Here is a 6,077-nt window from a genome sequence, read left to right on the forward strand (position 1 = left end):
CTGACGGTGACCATGTACTTCCTGTCAATATCTTCTTGAAGAGAGTCCCCTTATATTTCCAGATGTGGAAAAGATGTTGCTGTGCTAATAAAAGTTTTTCCAGTTGAATATTTAAAAAAAAAAATAAAAAGTTGTGTTGGTGGTGATGCATGCCTTTAATCCCAGCACTTGGGAGGCAGAATCAGGGGGATCTCTGAGTTCAAGGCCAGCCTGGTATACAGAGTGAGTTCCAAGACAGCCAGGGCTACACAGAAAAACCCTGTCTTGAAAAAGGCAGAGCAGCTGAGGGTAGAGATGACACTGGGGCCATGTCTGCATGGACAGGTGCTGGGGCCAGGTGGAAGCGTGTCTGCTAAGCGAATCTTGCCCAAAGTGCAATGCACAGCCTTGGAGGTGAATTCAAGCTGTTTTAATCATGGCATGGCATGTTTGGAATCAAAGGTTTACAATTTTATGGCCCTCTATTCTGAACCCCCAAGTGATGATGACCCCTCAAAATTAATTCCTAAGGTGATATTATTGTCAGAAGAAAAGAAGGGGTTTGTCCTGTTTATAGCCCTGATATTCTCAACCCAGCATGCAGGGACAACTAAGGAAAACATTGGAATGTCATTTTTCAGCAGGAAAGGGCCCAATGCACACACACAGAAAACCCATCAGCTGTTTGCTCTAAACACAGGCCACTTCTGCATGTAATCTCAAAAAAGAAAAAAAGGTAGGCCAGCCTGATCTACAAAGTGAGTCCAGGATGGCCAAAGCTACACAGAGAAGCACTATCTCAGGGGAGGAAAAAAAAGAAAAGAAAAAGAAAAAAACCAACTACATTTTAAATTTAGAAGGAAATTATTTCCTCAATACAAACAACAAACATTTTTAAAATTCAAATTTTTATTTTTTGCTTTTTCATGGCTCTCACCATGTATTCCATACTAGCTTGGAACTCATGATCTTCTATAAACTTGAATGCTGAGATTACAGACACACAACTAAAACAAGCTTTCAGAGGTGACATTCAGCTGGTGTCCTAGGGTGACAGACCTTCCACTTTAGACCATGACTTAGTTCATCAGTAACCTCTTGAAGAAGGCTCCAACACCAGCAAACTGAAAGCCATGAGTGGCCACATTTTGGCACTATGCCAAAGTTGGCCTCATGCCCCCTCAACCTCTGCTGAATGCCCTATAACTATGCAGAGCTTGAAAAATAAAATCCAAAGTTCTAAACCTGGTAGTTTCAACAGTTTGCAGTCAAGGAAGCTATGCTCAATAGTTGGGTGGCCACTGACGTGTGGTTATTTATACTGGAGAGATCATAAGCAAATGTGGCATCATTGGCAATAATGGTTGAAGGCCAATATCTGATTTGAGTTCATATTTTAATGCCGAGACTGCTATCCAAATAAAAGAAGAGCTGTGAATAAAAAACAGAAACCCTAAAAATCACCCCAATTCCCAGAGCTTCACCTGCTGTGTGGTCTCTCCTGAGTGACTGGTAAATGCTTTACTGAAGCACTACAGGGACTTTACAATGGACAGTGTGTGAAAGGGGCCAAGTGACTCTGCTCTGGCCTCTCACTCAGCACCAGGCACTAGCAGAGCCTAGTGAACACAAGCACAAGGCTGCCTTCCTGCTTCCCCAAGGAGAAATGCTATTTAAAGTTAGAGAAGAAATTAAATTCAAGTTATCCCTCTCAAAGACTAAACAGTAGGAGTACATGTTAGTTGGGTAGGACTGAGCACTGAACGGCAGCTAAGATTTCTGAGCCACCCACAAATTCCAAGCTTGAGTTCCAGCTTGTGCCCAGCCTGACCTTTCTTAATGTAACCATCTGTTCCTAAGTCCTACAAGATGCAGCCCACAAGCTCCCAGGGGATGCACACTTGTCCTCTGCTTAGATGTCTGGGCTGCACACTTACTGACTAAAGCTCCTTGTATAGCCATAAGGCCACAGGAGACAAGCAAGCCTTCCTTGGCTTTTGTGCATCTGGGGTTATAGTTCCCAAGCTCCTGAGACAGCATGGCCCTATCCCAGCCCTGGGACTACTGAAAAGCACCTGGCATGCCTGCCCTCCTGGAACATATATTCGTCCCCACCCCCTCCCCAACCCCATCCAGTTGGCACTGTGCTACCAGAAACTGCACAGTGGACTGAGTGGCCAGGATTCTCTTTACCACACAGCCCAAACCAAGGATGTAGCTGTGTTTTCATGCATACCAGCCCAGGATTCCAGCTTTGCAATGAAGTGGGTACTGTGGTCTGGACAGTGGCAACAAGAAAACTCTATGTTATGCCAAGTCCAAGTCTGGGGTCTCCCAAGCCCACAGTCAAGTGGGCTTGAAGAGCACTCCTAAGTGCTCTTCATGCATCAGAGCCCACTGCCTCGGTGACATAGGCACTGTTCACAGTATTGTCATCTCGGGACCTTCTAAATTCTGGAGACAGAGTAAATGTTGCAGAACATGTCCAAGGCTTGTCTTTGTGTGGCCTGGAGGCAATTCTTTCTGTACACATTTGAGATATGTTTATTTTCCTTTGGGACCCACAGTAAAATAGGTGTGAAAGAAGACAGGACCCAGCCAAGCAGAGACCCAGGTCTGAGCAGGCCACCAGCAACTTCCAAACTCCTGTCCAGGCAAAGGAAGAAACTGAGGCACAGCCTCAAGATAGGGAGGACAAAGTCTCCACAGAGAGCCCCTTAGTTCCAAAAGACTTCCCCAAGCTGGATAAGATGAAACGTCACAACTATGACTGGAAAGAGGTTCCAAGCATCCAGGGAGACAGTGGCCATGCTCAAGGATCTCCAGTGAAGTCCATGGGGTAGAGGTGCTCCCCAAGAAGAAACTAGGTGTTATATAGTCAATGGTGGGGTGGGGAGACCTTACACATAGCATCACACTTCTTAATTAGAAAACCTAACCCCAGGGAACACAGTGGCATATAGTTGCAGCTTGCAAGGCCAAGGCATCAGGACATACCAGAACAAAGCTGTGTTCCCCAAACCAGGACAGAACAAGGCAAGCCACAACCCTGTTTGTATAAGGGTATCTGGCAGTGCTAGCTACTGTCATCTAGGAGCTGGCTGGCCAGAGCAAAAATGTAACAATAAGAACTGAGTCCAAGGAACTGGGTGTCCTACACAAGCCATACACCACCATCACCACAGCTTCCCTGGCCTGTGCCTTATAATCTAACCAGAGATTAGCCATGAGAAGGAGAGATGTGAAGGGCCCCAGCATGTCAGTAAGACAGTCGGCAGCAGGAGTCAGAGCCTCTCAGCTGGTTGGAATCCAAACCAACCCTCCCTTTAGAATGGAACCTAAAAGCCCAGAAGCCTAGAAGCAAGTGGGACCAATCTGTAGCCTAACACCCATAGGGTATATGGGAGCCTCTGCACCTCTCCAGACATCTGTGAGTCAGACAGCTCCTATGGAGTGGAGGATAGAAAGGATGGGTGAGAAGATAGGTCTGTGCCTGTCCCACCTAGGCTTCCAAGCCTGAGTCACAACTCTTCCTGAGCTGCTTTTACTCAGGCTGCATGCTGCAGCCACACACTTTCCTGTGGGTACCTCTCTAGGGGGTGGGATCTTAATTGGTGTGAAGAGACTCCATAACCACGGCAACTCTTATAAAGGAAAACATTTAATTGGGGCTGGCTTACAGTTTCAGAAGTTGAGTCCATTATCAACATGGCAAGAAGCAAGGCAGCATGCAGGCAAAGATGGTGCTAGCAGTCCTATGCTTGACATCCCAAGCCTTCTAGAAGTGAAGAGAGCACCCTCACCTATCAAGCTGGCAGCTCCTAGCTGGGCTCCCATGGCAATCTGCTGACAGGAACATATAGATACTGCATATATAATCAACCAGGGGACAAGATCCAAAAAACCAGTCTCAACATCACCATGTTAGGGTCAGAGGGTATGTATGGAGGACAAGGCATCCCAGGTAAAGGTGGCAAGGGTCTAGCAAGGATGGAAAGCCAACAAACCAGCTGAAAAAGGAGTGTGTGGTTCATGCTCATGCCTCAGGGTAGCATGCACACCTTCACACCCCACATCCTTTATTCCTGGTCCATAATCCACACAGCTACCCTGAGAAACCTCTATATATGGCCAGCTCCTGAGTGCCATGTCCACTCCTTATTCTGCCCCATGACAGCATCTCTGACTATAGTTTCTAGGTCTAGATGTACAGAGTTCAAACCCAAGTATACCTGGGAGTCTTAAAGGGCACAGTTATACATGCCATTAAATACAGGTATTTTACAACCAAACACTGGTTCCCTAAGCCCTCTGATCACAGCTGTGCTTCAAGTCCAGAGTGAAAATTTAGAAAGCAAATTCGGGGAGCAGGATCTACAGCCAGCTGAGAGGGCCCCGTGCTTGAAGCTATCTCACACCCATTCCATCAAGGTTTTTCACCACCAACATGGCCTGCCAGGCCTGAATATGGGATCTAATCAAAGATCTGTCCCTCAAGAAGGTTATAGACCATGGACCCCAAGGCCTCCCTTATATTCAGTTCCCCCAAAAAATTTCCCTTGTGCCTCCAGTAAGAAGTGCCACCCACTGACCTGCACAGAGACCTGTTCATGTCCTAAGGGGCATGGCTGTGCAGCAGTTGAAGAGACACAACTCCCCTGTATTCAACAGAATGAATGCCCCAGGCCGACTGTGCAAGTGTCATGCCTCAGTGTCACTAGACCTATGGCCTTACCTCATCACCAACAGCTTTCAATTCAGAGGCATACAACCCACCCCAACTGGCTGAGAAGTCACTTGGCCATCAACAGTTGAGACATAAGCTGAGCTTAAAGCAGTTCAAGGCACATATGTCTTCCTCTTTCTGGACCCCAGCTTTCAGTTCAAGTCTACATATAAAATGACAAATTCCATGCTTTGCCAGCCATGCAACACCAGCCCTAAACAGTGACTGTCAGACAGTGTTCACCCAAAAGGCTCCACGAGAGGCTGTGTATCAAGTAGCAGGCAGCACACCGATGCCTTGTGCCAAAGCAGTGGCCAAAGCAGAAGTGGAAATTTAGCACTACGGTAAGTTACTATCTGAGCCCTAGGAGAAGCCATGGTTACAACTGTGGTTCTTTCTAGAACTGCACAGTATATTAAAACTACAACCCAGACCTGGAGGGTTGGTTCAGTAAGTAAAATGCTTGTACATGAGCCTGATGACCTAGAACCCATTTGAAGGTGGAAGGAGAAAATGGACTCCACAAAGTGTCCCTCTGATCTTCATATATGCATGCTGACTCAAAAACACACTCTCACACACACCATGAACAAGCAAATATTCTTTTTAATGTCTAAGAACAACAACCCAATTAAAATACTGTCCTATGCTTACCAGTGGTTGGGATTAAAAGAAGTGTATTTGCAGCCTCAGGCTAAAAGTGGGCCACAGAAGGCACACACTCATAGGGAAAACACATCTGTAAGAGCATCCAAGAGCAGGAAATCCATTCTTTTCAAATGAAGACCCTTTCCCAGAGCCACTCTGTGTTAGCTTCTGAAGCTATCACATGAGCACAGCTGGTTGTCTATTTGGCCACTTGGAAGACACTTATATTACAGAATACACACACACAAATGAGAGGTGGGGGAAGGGAGGGAAGGAAGAAGGTAAGAATGGAGGGAAGGAAGGAGGGAAGAAGGGAGAAAGACAAACAGACAGATGGATATATATCCTGGACAAAGGCCCACGGCATCAGGATCTATGCCCAAGAACAGGACCTATGAGTGTACCTGTTCTACCAGCTATGTCTTGGAGAAAGGCTTGCTACTTATACTCTCACAGACTCCAAGCCCAACTTGAGCTGGACTCAAAAGGTCAAGACTCCCAAGGTGAAGAAGTAGCAATGAAAGCTGGGTGGTAGTAACAGATCCGGTGCCTCTTGGGAGGCAAAAGCAGGCAGATCTCTGAGTCCGAGGCCAGCCTGGTCTACAGACAAGGTTCAGGACAGCCAGGACTACACAGAGAAATCCTGTCTCAAGACAAGTGACCATGAAACCTGCTCTGGGCAGAGGCAGCATGCACACAGCCTACAGAGTACATGTGATGTCCT

Source organism: Meriones unguiculatus, chromosome 8 (assembly GCF_030254825.1).
Source record: "Meriones unguiculatus strain TT.TT164.6M chromosome 8, Bangor_MerUng_6.1, whole genome shotgun sequence".
In the NCBI taxonomy this organism is placed as follows: Eukaryota; Metazoa; Chordata; class Mammalia; order Rodentia; family Muridae; genus Meriones; species Meriones unguiculatus.